The sequence below is a fragment of the Prenolepis imparis genome, unplaced genomic scaffold (assembly GCF_030444845.1).
Source record: "Prenolepis imparis isolate NDT839.2.m4 unplaced genomic scaffold, iyPreImpa1.0 SCAF_8, whole genome shotgun sequence".
Lineage (NCBI taxonomy): Eukaryota > Metazoa > Arthropoda > Insecta > Hymenoptera > Formicidae > Prenolepis > Prenolepis imparis.
This window is the reverse complement of record NW_028141166.1, coordinates 14,796,448-14,812,282: the sequence shown is the minus strand read 5'-3', so window position 1 is coordinate 14,812,282 and position 15,835 is coordinate 14,796,448. Positions and strand designations below refer to the sequence as shown.

General features: G+C 36.1%; 1 protein-coding gene across 2 annotated transcripts in view; it reads left to right on the top strand.

Annotated features, from left to right (window-relative positions):
• Positions 1–15,835, top strand: part of LOC145939764 (rho GTPase-activating protein 20) — a 224,973-nt gene that overhangs the window by 156,100 nt on the left and 53,038 nt on the right. The window lies entirely within an intron of this gene.

Sequence of the window (15,835 nt, the reverse complement as noted above, 5' to 3'; positions counted from 1 at the left end):
CTGCCGGGCGTGCCGCATGCATGGATGCATTTTACGAAAGAATTTGAGATCACATCCGTGCGAGAGAAAGAGGTTACGCCTTTTTCCGTCTTGCTCGCAGCAGCGAACTCGTTCGCGAATTTATTTTATTTGCATTTAATGTATCTCTTGCTACGTATTTTGCTACTTAATTCGTAAGTCTCGAAGATAGGTACGCAAGATGTAGGCACTTCTCTCTTCTGCTTGTGTATTTTATATACGAAACTTCTCTTTTTCCGGAGCACGAGAACAAATGGTAACAATGGCATTTTGCCGACATTTGTTCGCCGTTGTTAGCGGCGAGTCGATGTGATTTCTCTTTATTTTCTTTTTTCCGAGATAAAGTTGGATGTATATACGAGAATTGGCTAACTAGGTTGGACTGGTAATTGAGGTAATTTCGTTGCGGAACCAAAAACTATAACAGAAAGTATGTTATGTTGTCGTAAAATACTGCTAGAGTCTTAAAATTTTATATAGCCTTTAATTATTAGAGATAATTTAAATAATTTCGAAAAATATGCTTAATCAGTCAATCAATGAATAACATAATGAAACAGTAAATAAAATCAAAATATTTTTATTTTAAATCTGTTCTTATTCAAATTCTATTTTCAATCAGCTCATTAAATTAATTGACTTATAAATAATTTAGACACAGTTTTTTTTAGAATGAAAATAATCAGAGTGATTGAATTATGTTTATGTTACACATATGTGGTTTTGCTTGTACAATTATATTAATGTTTGTTTGTATATACTTGGTTGAGAATGAAATTCATAAATTAATACTGATTTGCTAAAGCCACCGGATTTACAATCTTAGATTTCGTAGAATCGCCCAACTAATTCTGGGTTCGAGTTGGATCGATTCCCAGAGAATTGCTCTCGTCGCGATCGAGTCGCGTTTGCATCTCAGGTTGCTGGAAGCAGAGTAGCGATGCGAAAGAGCGTGCTATTTTATGAAATTTTTCGCGAGACCACGCGGATAAAGCACTCGGTCGGGAGGGATTTTACGATTGCCGGAAGGACGAGAGAAAGAGAGGCTGGATTCTTTTCTCTTCTTCCTTCCTGTAGAAAACGCGCGGCGTGCACTTGCACTTGCCGATCGTTGCAACCGGAACCGCACTGATTTTCTCAGCAAGCGCATCCTTCTCCGTGTGCGTCGGGATTCTTCCAACATTGGTTACGCACCGTCGTTATCCCATCGGGAAACCATCGGACCGGTCGGTCAGTCACGTACAGGAGGTTCTGCGTTCGATTTATGCGTGCGCACGTTCTTCGGAAAGCGTAAGTGAATAATTGGATTGTAAATTTTCTATCGTGCGCAGCTGGAAATCATCTCGTCGCGTGCGCATTTCGCCGAGGCAATTTGTGTTTCGTCGTCATTATCCTATACATGTATTAGAGCGATTAGAGGTCGAGAGGAAAATCGCAAGATAAAGTTTAGTGACGCAATTGAACTTATTCTTATCAACTTACAAGAAGAAACTTTATTAACCAAATTTTAAAAAAAGAACATTCTTAAATTTTATATTTATGAAAACATCCAACGAGATTTGCTATTGTAATATATTAACTCGCTTTTGAAAATTAAAATTCCATAGAATTCCATGACCTTAGTCGCATCGGTTTTTTTCTATTCGGACGTGATCGGAGATAAAAACGCCGTTATATAAGCTTTGTTTGGCTTAATTTGCCCTGCGAGGATTTGTCAAACATTCGTGACCCGAGACAATAGGTGTCTTCTTCGAAGATCAAGTGCAAACGAGTGTCGAGTGACACGAAGCGATAGTTCGCTTCTCGGTATAATGACGGAGATGCTCGGGGTGGTCTGTCAAACGAGCACGAAGCCTTCTCAGTTTTTCCATTTCGGCAACTTTACACCGGTTTTCCTTTCGTTATCTTCGACCACCTACTTTAAGCACCCGCTTTGATTCAAAGTTCTTTCGATAAGACTGATATCGCTGCGTTTCGAGTTTCTGATACGCTTGCATAAGAATATACCGAGAAAGCAGATAATATATGCGTTAGGAATTATAACGGTGATAATAATGCGCGTATCGAAGAAACTTAATAACTCCAGTCACACTTCGTTGCATTATAATTTTAAGATGCTTAAAAAATTAATATTTTCTCTCTCTCTCTCTCTCTCTTTCTCTTGTTATATATTTATTTTATGCCAATACAATATCAGTTAATAAATAAATCCGAAGAGAAATAAAAGTGGAAATTAATATAAATGAGATGTACTAATTTTTCAAATGATATTCTATTACGTTGTTTATACCGAACATTGTGTTATATAAGAATTATGACTCGCAGAATTACACGAAACCATATTCTTTTGAATGCAGTAAGAAGCGCAACCCAAATATCGCCCCCTGTATAATTCCGCGAGTCATTCCGAATCGATGCGCAAATCACGCGTCTCTTTTCCCTTGTGTAACTCTTAATACCAAGCCGCAAGAATTTAAAAAAGAACCGACAAAGATTATATACATATATACGAAGAGATCAGGAAGAAGTTTGCGATCGTGTGCCGTATCACCGCGCATGTAAGAAGTAACAAAGTTGAGCGAGACAACGCGCAGAGAAGAAGGCGGAAGAGAAGATTTGCCGAAGGATGAAATGATGAGGAGGGATGGGAGGAATTCGAAGAGACGGTAGAAGAAAGAAGCCGTGGTCTCGATGCAGCAGAACTGAAAGCCGTTCAGAACAGGCCGAACGAAGAAACGGGGAGAGATGGAGAACTCGGAAGAGACCAACCAATCTTCACCAACGAGCGAAAAGTCTCTCTCGAAGATGGAAATGTGTGAATAAAGGCGAAATGAGTCGCGGTTCTCAGCTGCGAATCGATTTACTGAAGTAGAGAGAGTAGAGAGAAGAAAAGTGCATATGCATAATTCATGCACTAACGATGCCAATGAATTTCAATAAGTTGAAACACGTTTTATACTTGCATGTGTCGCGAACGCTGCGTAATATTTTTTCCCCCTTTATTTACATAAAATTTTATTAAAGTTATCAATACATATAAAATTTTCAATGTTAAATTGAATTAATATTTAATTGATTACGAGTATAAAATTACGTACACATGCATCCACACACGTATCTTGAATCAGATTTAGACAATTGACAACGTAATCACCGATCGTAACAATTTATTTGCTATTACTACGATTACCGTTGAACGCGATACAAGGGCGATTACATGTTATGTAGCGTGGAGCTCGTTTTCTATCGATTATAAACGCCAGTCTTTCTGGTGTTTATTCCGTTCTGCACACGATTTCGAGCTTAATAAAAACACCAACAGGCTCGTATACATATACCATACCGATTAATTAATTGCTATTGCTAAACACTTGAATAATGTTTCATCGTAAAACGAACTTCAACCATTATCGCTTCCTAGTTAACTTTTTCGATTACAGCATTATTTATGACGCATAAGATCAAATCGAATCGCATTTTATAATCAAGAGTATATCAGTACCACAAAAAATACATTAACTAGAATTAATAACGATGTCATTTTATTTGCGCGTATTTTTTCTTAAAAAAAAAAAAAAAATTATATATATACTTCCGGATAGATATATTTAAAAATTCCACAAGGTAGAAATCGAATCTAGAGTTTTAATATAACACAAATTTACGTCCATGTTCTACGATGTTGTTGCGATTCTTTGCATTTTATTTTTTCGCGAGGATGTAATATTCTTGTAAATTTCTTGCGAATTACGCGATTCTGGGCGATGCTCTCGCGAAACGGTACTACGGGCGGTGTAACGGCAAAATTGCACACAAGCGGCGGAGTATAGCAAAAGCGCGTTATACAAGTACACACGCGGTAAGGATGCGCGAGGAACGATCAACGGCGAAGAATTATTTGACAGCGCCGAGTACTTTTACCATTTTTCTTCCTCTCTCACTGCTACCTGTCCAGGCTTGCAGCTTAGCAGAACTGCGAAACATGAAGATATGGGCTCCATATTTCAACGTTTTAACTCGCGATTTCTAACTCGTTCTTGCGTGCCATATTTACTTCAGTTTCAGCGGCGGAGAGAAAGAGAGAATAATTTTGTATCATTATTCAATATCATTATTTTGCTTTCAGTGACTTAACGCGAGTAATGAAACAGAGATTGAAATAAAAAATTAAATATTTATAATACACAGGTCGGATTTATTTAGATTTTAGATAGTAAATTGTGTTATATTTTTAAAATTTCTAGAATAATTTATTATCTGCATAACATTATCTATCCAATTTGTTATCAGTTTTGTTATACTCATTTTGAAATCAGTCGAAAGAGGAAATCGAGGAATATACGTACACATTTCGAAATTATACTTCCAGATATTTCTATCTGTAACATACTGAAGATTACGACAACCAGTTTCTGCACTCGTGAAACAGGTTAATCATCCCCGTCGCCAATAAGAAAATCACGCAATTTATACTAGGCCATCTCGTTGCGAGACGCATTCGTGATGTAACGTTACGAATTAACTCAATAAGTTATATAACGTGTTTGTCATCACGGCAGAACTAGTTTAACCAATTGTTGCTATTATTCGTGACCTACCGTGTCAAATCTTCTTTCAATTTTCAATATACACACAGCACTGCCCTCGTTATTATATAATCAGTTAATTGAGATTTGAAAATATTTCATTGCGTATTATGTAATATTCGACTTATATACTGCGGACATTAATGCATAATAGATATACATCAATTATAGCATTATTCGTAGAACGTATAAAAATTTGTTATTCTTTATACTATTATTAGACGTCAACAGGAAAATATACTTTTTTTAATTATATCGATATCGCGCTGACAAATTTCTAATTATAGCGTTTATTTGTCTATTTCACAAGAAGAGTTAATTTTTGTTAATTTATTTCTCTATTATGTTTTCAGACGTTTCAGGCAGTTAATTTCTCTCTGTTTCGGAAACTTTTGTTACATTAAATTAACGATATCATAATAAAAACGGGCGAGCGTGGTATTTTCTAATATTCCGGCTAGCTTGAATGCGTTTACTTAATTGCGTTGTCTAACAAACCGCGAAGCGTAGACGCGTACGATTAACAATTTAGCATAACAAAAGTATGCCGGCTAACGGCATTCGGCCGGTCTCTATTAATTTAATACATTCGCAAAACTGCATAGGATGCATATAATTGCCGCGTCATGACGCGGCTCAGCGGCTCCGCTAGCATTGTATTAGCGGCGTGATATTAGTACGTCAATGGATACCTGTCACAGACAGGTTTCCAAGAGACGTTATCGTTTTTTGCCCGGCATGTAACGAGAAAATCTCGCCGCGGGAGAAAAGGGCGAAAAGAGGCGCTCGCTCGTGTTTTGCGAGCGAAGCGAGAGGGAGCAAAACGTTCAATCGCTCGTGCGAAACAACCGTGGAGACGGAAGCACGCTTTAAAATCGAAAAGTGACCGATCGGATTAGAAGAGCTATCAAGCTCGTGATTGATCGGACAGAGTAAAAGAATGAAGACAGTTTCCTCTATTTCTCTCCCGTCATGATTCTACCAGAAAAATAGTTGAAATACAAAAGCATTTCAATTACTACTTCTTATATCTCACTTTTGTTAAAATGACAGATCGTTACTTTTATCTTGACGAGTAGGCAAATTTATGTTAGCAGATTAGAGAAAAGTTTTCTGAATTTTTCTTCCTTTCATTAATCATAATAAGATGAATAAAAAATGCATGTAAAATTGAGATAACGCGGGATAAATTAATTTAAAAATTGCTTGCTTGTATGTAAATACTGATTCGATCTCACATGCCTACGTGCTTGTTACAGTTGAGGGTGAAGGATCTTGATACGATCTTTAAAAAAAAAAAAAAAAAAGCCACGTGTATTTATTTATATAGGTATGAGTTCTTCGTCGTAACAAGTGTGTGCGGGTCAGAGTGATTTCTGCATTCCGAAAGAGAATCGGAACACAGTGCGCTCTATTGAAAGCGCAGACGCACTCACACGACGACGGAGTCATACAAAACGAGTCTTTATGTGCTCGTGGCTGTGTCAGTTACCCGACATACTGCTGTAACTGTTCCAGCTATCGAGACGTCAAACTAAAATTGTGCTACCGCATATCGTCGAGAATTGCATTTGCATGACGCGATACTTTCCTTTTAGGCAGATTTTTATTTTAACAATATAATATAATAATAAAATAAAACATACCACAGCAATCTATAATTCTTCATATATAACTTACATTTATGAAAATATTTAATTGAAATCAGATTGATATATATAATTATTATTCTATTTTATTCTTTATACCGATCTCTTCGCACCTTTTGAAGAAGCTCGTATATTTAAAGTCGAACATCGCGATGATTATTTCTAAGCGATATCAATAATTTCACGATACGAAAGTATGCCGCAAAGTTGGCAAGAGCTCGGGCCTTATAGTAGTAGTATAGTGTTGACATCGCAAAATTATTCTCCTCATTTATGGAGCACTTGTGCAAATAAGAGCACTATCGCGACGATATTACGGCTATAGTGGCGAGGCTGCGGCGAAACTCTATGTTGCAAATTTATATTTAAATGTCGGGTGCACGCTGGCGCGCGTGTGCTTTCGTGAGGGCTCGAGGATAATAATTAAGAGTATACGGAGACGGTTCGCTGCTGCTGCAGCACGAGATAGCTTGCGCCTCGGGTGTCTCCTTCGATGATCCTCCTTTTAAAGATCACGCTCGCTCGCTCGCTTGATACAGGAATGAGTCGCAGCTCGTTTACATGTTACGTGACGAGCTCGGAAATCTCCGAATAAGCATTAAGGAAATTACGATAAACGCTTTCGGCGTCTATCTTATCCGGTCTTTCACATTCGAGGTGCAACTTTTTTGACGTAGTAATATGGTAATTTTTCCATATTCGGAATAGAGATATACGAAATTTATACAGACTTTAATATAGATTTTGATCGTAAATTGAAATAATGTAGAGTATTCTTAATTTACATGTAAAATGATATAAGAAACTATTCAATATTAGTATAAATAAAGTGTGTGTTAATAAAACATCAAAGCTCCGCGTATAAAATTTTATTTAAGATATTTTACTATATACATATGTTCTGAGACGAGAGATTGTGAGTCTCGCGATTATGAATGGATAAATAATTCTTTCACCCATACGAAATGTTTCATGTCGTTTACCTTTTTGAATTATATTATCATAATGTGCCACGAGTGGATGCTAGAGTGCGGTAATCAGATGCATACATATGTATCGTCGTGACGGCTCAAGGCTCAGACAATAATTAAGAATAAAGCCATTCTCTCTTGCAGCTTTGCCTCGGGAGGGAATGGTGCGTTCTCCCTCGGATACGTTGCGAAATGCCCATACCGTCTGTATGTATCTTACTTCTTCGCGACTTTATCAATTTAATGTACGGATTCAACGAACTTTAATTCAAGAGTATTGCAGTAACATAATTTACCGTAGTGAGTGATATAAATTGCTTCTTATACGCCTATTCTTATTCATTTATAATTTTGCTTTTTTTCTCATTCCCCTTTGCATAGTCCTTGAGATACGTCATTAACAAACGTTCTAGGAAATTATAAAATAATATAATGAAAGGGTCACCGTCTATTTTATGTATTTTTAGACATTTTTACATACAATGTGTATAAAAATGCACATGTATATGTATAATTTTTGAACATTAGTGTATATATTTATAGACATAATTATATAGAATATTTCAGATATAATGTAGAAATATTCTCTCTCTCATAAAGATCTTTCGGAATATGTTATTATCGTTCTAAGGTAATATATTGACGAAAATTAGTTCAAGAGATGTAGTATACACGACTTTGGTATAGAGGTATTCGTGACGGCTCAAGGCTCACGCAATAATTAAGATTAGAGGCACGGCACGAGAGAGGCTCGCCTCGGGTGCCTGCGTCGATGATCCTCTCTACCATAGTCGGGCGTGGTGTGGCGGACCTTGTCCGCCAGATCCTCCATGATGAATCCACGAATTAACCCATGCCGCATAGCTTATCTATCACAGCCGTTGCACCCGCATTATGCAACGTTGTGCCTCATTTTTCTTTCTCTCCATCCGTTACTCCGCTTAAGGCATCCATCCCTTGGCGTAATATTAGTATGCGTGCCACCGCTTAAATTCATTTCAATGTTAATGATTTCTTTTCTCGAGGGATATCATAATTTAAAATATACTTTTATAAAACTAAATATTTTTAAATATAAATTTAAGAATTAAACTGGCATTTAAGAGCGGTACGCGGATTTCGGTGCGTTGATTCCAACGAAATATTAAATATCGTTGGAATTAAATACTTGTGCACGGGGCACGAATTTTACTTGGTATACTGCCAAGACTTTTTCCGGAATAATCTCGACTCGAGATTTTTAATTCCAATTATCCCCCCTGACCCCCCTAAAGAAATATAAACGAGAAAAATATTGCTCCGAAAGTCGCTAAATCGGGAAAAATAAATATTTTTATAATAAAATAGTATTTGTATTTTATTATCGCAAAATTGTTATATATAGGTATCGTATATAAGCGATATTAATATTACGAGAAGTATCGTCGAAACATTTGGAAAAAGTAACGAAATTTCTTGTACACATCATTCTCCCTTTATTGCATTGTAACTGATGCATAATCGCGCTGCAGCAAGGCACGACGCGGCTTCGTTGCCGTAGATGAGGCTAGACATCCCGATTGAAGGGTAAAGGGGTGTCCGGGAGAGAAACAATCGAGCTGTAATTACGGACTTAAAGGTGATAAATCGACGCACGGATGGAGCCGGACGATTATAAGCTCGGATCATAAATTTGCTTAACGATAACGTGCCGTGATAATAGGATACCTCTCCGTGTCCCCCTCTTGCCACCCCCCGCCTGAAATCCACTTGGGACGGGCGTGCAGTAATGAATTTAAACTATTGCAAACTCTCCTTGTATGCGTTTGTATGCATATGTGTGCGAGAGATATGCGTTATCGCTTGTCGCGCTTTTTTGCTCGCGCGCTCTTTAAATGGGCGGCGAGAATGCAACAGTGGCCCTATATTAACATTACGAGCATCTTTTTATTTGGTATCTAAACAAATTATCTCGCGGATCCTAATTTACATGTAGATAATTATCGCAGCACAAAGAAATTATATGCTACATAATTACATTCCTAATTGCATTATATATACGATATATTTTTAGAAAGTAATCGTATATTGCAATATTATAATATGACGTAAATTTTTGTCAGCAGTAATTTAATTATGTTGTTTATGTTGTTCTGAATAATGAAGAATTACAAATTATCTTTGTAGTAATCTGCCGCCTTTTATTCTTATATTAAAAAAAAAGATTTTTAAATTTACCACAAAAAATTTTGACAAGAATCGATGCCAGATCTGTCATCGAAATAACGTATCCTCGGGGTTTTGTTTAGTCTTTTTTTTCCGCGTTTCTATATCGATCAGATTCCTCAAATGTAGCTCTCGTGACGAGAATAAAATCCGAGTTTCCCGCGAACGCAATCTTTTTCCAAATCATATGACAGCGCGAGAGAAATCATCTTGAAATGAAAGACGATCGCTCGTCCGGCCTGGTCGCTTTGGTCCAGGAGGGATTAAAAGTATCAGTGCTTGTTGCTGCCATCGAGATCTAAACTGGTACGACGATGAATTGGGTTCGATGGACTGGTTCACTGCGATGTCTCGTATTTCCAAGCTGAAGATCGAGCCTCGAGAGGGATTTCTTTTTCGGGTAGAGTATTAAAGCTTGGGATGACGTGACTGGGATCACATAAGCAGTTTGTGTGTAACATTCGACGTTTTCTTTTGATTTATTATTCAAAGCGGTGCGCGTAGAAAATAAGTATAAAAAAAGTACTGACAAATCAAACTCGCACACATTATGCTATTAGGATGAGAAATAACCTAAACCTAAACCTAAACTAAAAATAAATCATAAATAAAATAGATAATTCGTGACGCGCATTTTTTGCAGAAAAGATATATGGAACTAATAAATAAAATTATTTTTAATACATAATTGTAATTTGACATGTTTCTTGCGATATTTTCTTTGTAGTGAAATGTCAAAGTAACTCATTTCTATATATGTTTAAAAGTACAGAAGCCAAATGCAGAACGTTTTTAACATGTATAAGAATTTATAACGCGGCTATTAAAATGTGAACGTTTTCATCTCGCTTTACAAACGACTTCTCCGCTATCGAATTGATGTTGCTCCGAGAATTCGGTGGTAACACGGCCGCAGATATAAATCGATGGTATTGCATTTTACGAGCTTGAGACAGGGGAAAAAAAGGTAGGATAGAGAAAAGCTTTTAAACTCCATTCTGTCGAACTGGGACGCCTCCCTTTCTCTCTTTCTTTTTTTCTTTCTATCGTTATCCGAAATAACGTTACAAGACGTATCTTATGGATATACGGGAGTCGAAGAGGCAGAACAAAATGCGCGCTCTTGATGTCACCAGAAGAGCCTATAAAAATTGTCGTAAAATCCGTTGTATACTTTATGCTCCTCCTTCACGCATGAGTTGGTTTTAGACCATAGAAACCGAGAACTCGACGGTCCTGCCACGAGAATCCGGGCCCTTCATATGGAAAAGAAATTTAATCTTTGTTGAAAATGGAATTCACGCAATGACAATTTCGTTAATGTTTTTCTAATTTTTTTAATAAACCGACTGGCGTGCGATGCATCTATCGAGTACAAAAAGATTATTTGACTCACACGACGTAATAATTATCATATGCAACTTTTATCAATGAGTTTATATATTCTATTTTATTTCTATTTTTTTATTTCGATTTTTATTTCTATTTTACTTATTCATTATCATTTTACGCTTAACGATCTTCGTTAGCTATGACGTATGTATAGCTATGCTATTGTATGTCTAAACACTTAAGTCTATGATAAGCAATAATTTTAACAATGCTAGTATTTAAGAAATAAGAAAAATAATATGAATGAAACGATTCACTGTGCAGTGCATAAAATAAAGAGCATATGCGGAAGTCGAGAGATAATTAATTCACATTTAGAAATCGATAATAGCCACGTGAAATAAATGACTGTCAGTAACAACTGTTTAAACACTCCACACATGTGAGTAGAGTGATGGAAAATTGTCGATTTTTACTACTTGTATGATACTCACCTTTGGTGGTTACATATATAAAGTAGCAGCTCTCCAGAGGTTCTCTCGTCGATTTTTAAATAAAGCATTTTAAAGTTGTGAAGTTGAGGATTTATTACTGTTATTACAAATCATAATTTAAAGAGTACAGAATTTATTTCTTTTAAATAATAATTGAAAGTTTTTAAATATAATTATACAAAAAACTATTAATCACATAGGTATATAAATACAATGTTTTGCATAATCTGAATTTATACAATCTAGGAGAAGATATATTTGGTATACAATTAAAGCAGAAATTTCTATTAATCGCCGCGATTGTGTAGAAATTGTGTCAAAATTATTCCGTCATTTATTTTTATTGTGATTCGCGATCAAGTGAAATAATTTCTGCGTCAGTAAATTTCATTTTGGCGTAACGCTACGTTGCACATATTCCATTGCGTTCGCGTACGACGTGTGTAACTGACCCGATTAAAGACATCGCTAATTACGCCATGCGCATACGTAAACGTATATTGTATGTACTTTAAGCTTTAACGGTGATCTGTCGATTGGCGCGGTGTTACGTTCCGTTATGCGCTCGCGGAATGCAACAAAAACGGGCAATACGGATTTTGCGAGCGGCTACATCGCGCCCGCGAGCGAATTCACCAACCGTTGTGATTGAGAACCGTGAAAGGGCACTCAAGAACAAACCGACCACTGTGATTTGGGTCTGTTTGCCCACACGAGTCCAGCAAATATTTACTCCAGCATCGCGATGTATTAAATACGGAATAGCCTTTAAATCGACACAGCTGATGGGCGACTAATTTATATTTGTTTCGGCTTGTAAAATTTATGATTCACATCATTTACATATACACAGTTTTCTCACATTATTCATTATATATTATATATATTACATTGCTGTATATTGTGCTTGTAATATTATGCGCTTGGAGAGAAAAGTATAGAAATATATAATAATATAAGAATATTAAAATATTAAATCTATTATAATTAAAATATTGTACATATGAAATATTATACATAATTATTGACTTATATAATGTTACGTTAATATGCACGAATAAATTTTGCGAGCAACTTAAAAATTTCGAGAAATAACTTTTGATCACGATAATGTGTGTTTCCAAAATTCCAATCGGATGAATAAGATGGAAATACGATGTGTCGAGGTTAGAGATGAGAACCCACGAAGGGCTGAGGCGAGAAAAGTCTTGAAAGGTCCAATCGAGTAGTAAGAGCTCATCCCTTCTCGAGCTCTCGCCTCTTTAGATGTCGCAAGCACAGTCAGGCATCTAAAAAGTCAGTGTGATTCTGGCGTACGTCGCGATAAGTGGCAGATAAATCTCAACCGATGCCATAGAGCGTATATAAACCGCGATTTTTCGTTAACCCTTCCTCTTCCTCGCCCTTCGTTTTGTACGTATGCGTACACACGTGCATGTGCGTGCGTGTTACTCACACGCGCGTCATGAAAATGTGCATCAGGACCGTAACAGTCAAGGTGATTATTTAGCTACCGATCTTATCGGCTCTTTACAGCCGACGTCGGACCGGGGAATGCCTACGGGTCTTATTTATTGAAATCCCCGACGTGTGTTACACGCGCCGCGAAGTGATTTTCGCGCGGGTAAACGTTTAACGAAAGGATGCGCGGGGTCGTCTATATATCGAGTCGGCCACGAAGTAGTGACTAGTTAACGAGCGCTTCGGATCATTTCGTACATATGACGAAAGTCTCGGATCTGCTGAAAGCGAGGAAGTCTCGGAGATATTTCAAGAATTTAAACAATCCTGACAACTTTAAAGTACTCTTACAAGAGCCTTAGGAATCTTGAAGTTTTCGAGAAATTTTATATGGGTGTATTAGTACGTAGATTTGGTTTTGCATGCAAAAGATGTAATCACGACGCAAATGATCACTCGTATCAGCATGGTAAAGTTTGTAAGAAAAATCGCAAACATATCGGACTCGTTTTATTATGTCAAATAATACTGTTGTCAAAAAATTATAAAATAAACGCAGGCGGTTTAAAAGTTATAGTAATTTTTATAATCCAAAAGAATTATATAAATATACCAACGAATAAAATAATAAAATAGAACAGAATGTGAGAAAAAGTCTCGAAAAATTAAATTAAACATTTTTAAAAATTAGATGGTACGATTGTAGTAGTGTTATTACTTATAATATAATACGACAAAGAATTTAAGATGTGATAATAGCATGATATCTGATTTTTATCTTACCGCTCAAGAAAAATTCATGAAATCGTGCGTCTAGATATCGAACGAAGTAATATCCTTTTAAAGATCCATTGTGCAGAATTCTTCTCTTTTCACAGCTGTTGGTTTTACGATAGACAAAGGATGCCTCGGCATTTTGCTAGTCCTTTTACGATGTTAAGTAACACATGAAACTCGTTAAATTTTACGCACACTTATTTACCTTAAAGACAGATTTTACGAAAAATTTTGATAATAATTCTGTACGCAGACAGCCAAATTAGATATTTATTTCGCTAATTAACAATCGAATTATAAATAATGTGAGTTCTTTTTTATTGTTACAGGTAAGTTGTTGCTGTATGTCTCTTGGTCTTTTATTAATTACGATCGTATGGTGGTGAGTAAAAAAATAAAAATTTATACAGACATATTAATAACAGTTAAAGAGAGGATAAACTCTCAAGAGAAAAACATGTTGTTCGTCGCGCATTTCTATAAATAATATTTATTTATTTTAAAAATATCCTTTACATTTGTTTTATTCATAAATGTTCTCGTAAATTATAAGTCTTTTACATTATTATTGCTCTTGATTTGTAAAAGTTCTTCGAAGAATTATAAGCATTTCCTGTTTTTCTAAATTTACATTTTTTAACTGTAGATTCTAAAAATAGATTTTTAAATATACAATTCATCAATGCGTTAAAACGTTTGACTTTCATTTGGCGTAGACTGATTCTGCTAAGCTTTAATTTTCTACTTATTATAGAGATGTTCATGCGATTTTTTAAAGAAACTTACTCATTAAAGATTCAGAAAGATATGTTTGTAACATCGCTAGTGTCTGGAAAATTGAGCTAAACTTAGCGTGCTCGCAATTGCACGCAGTTATGCAAGAAATAATCAATTCCGTTTTCAAAAGTTATCTTTCCGCTATATAGAACTCTTATACATTCCGAGAACATAATACAAATAAGATCTTGCCTCACTTTATCAGTGAAAAGCAAATTCGTTACGTCCGGGAAAGATTGACAATTGACGTAAGCAAAAAAAAATATCTTGCATTTATTTGTCAAGTCAGCTATTCGCGAGAATCGATCCGTAACTATATTGTGGCGAATGCTCTCGCAGTTTATTGACCCGTGATTCATCTCGAGGTACGAAGATGCAGACGGAGTCGCATCGTCATGCATTCACGCGGCTCTCTGCTTAACGAATCGAAATCGAAGTGCCGAAGAAAGGGGAAATGAGAAACACAGCACAGCCGGGGGGGATATATCCAAACTGTTTCGACTAGTCATCGATTTGCGATTTAGTCTCCGACCGCGAGCGTGGTCGATCGCAGAACGCGCGTCGATCGAAAACGAGAAGGAGAACGCACTTTGCGGTATTCGTCTCGATCGCGAAAGCGTTTTGCAAAGCGTTCCGTTGCATCAACGGGCACTCGCACTTACCCTCGGTTACCTCACATGCTTTAATGGAGCATTACATAGAAGTTAAGAAAAGAAGTCGATCGAGAGTGATCGCAAATTGATCGTCGTTGAAACGATTCCTAGAGCGAATTGCTCCATTCGCGAGATCGCCCTTTTATTTTTCTCTCTTTGATTATCACGCCGTGATAAAGTTTAAAATAATTTGTGCAAGTTGAGCATTGAAGCAATAGTTAAACTAAAATAATTATTATTCAATGGTTCGCATTATTACTTATAGAATTGAAAAAAATATTATAATATAGAAAATTATTTTATATATTATAAAACTTGAAGAGATTATAATAATTAATATCAATATAATTGCTATTTAATTAAGAGAAATTAATCTCATAATTTTTACACACTTTGAAAGTGCATTATATCTCTTGATTAATCGCTGAATTACATATATTACTAATGACAGGCAATTAAAAAGAATTGCATTTTATTTGATCACGAAGACTTGTTTTACCAACAGATCGACTAATTTAATGCTACTTCTTATCTTAAAATATTATAAAATGATAAAATTTTCATTAAAATTATTGATCTTGAATAAGTGAAACCAGTTTTTAGACTCGCAGATTGTTCAGCATTAATCAAACTGAGATGAATAAACTCACATTAAATCGACTTTGTGAGAGACTTTTAATTCCGATTCGAATATTTTAGGGAATGCTGCATTGCGCCGCATTCCAACATCTTCGCGAGATCTCGTTCGTATCGATATTTTAAGACTAGAGGCGATCTTATATACACATTACGCAACGAGAGAGAGACGGTTTCACGCAATAGGCATCGGTCGAAGTGACGCGGATAGGAAGATATCGACTATTATCCGATTTCTTTGATATCGCGCAGGAATTGATACACTTGACGATCGAT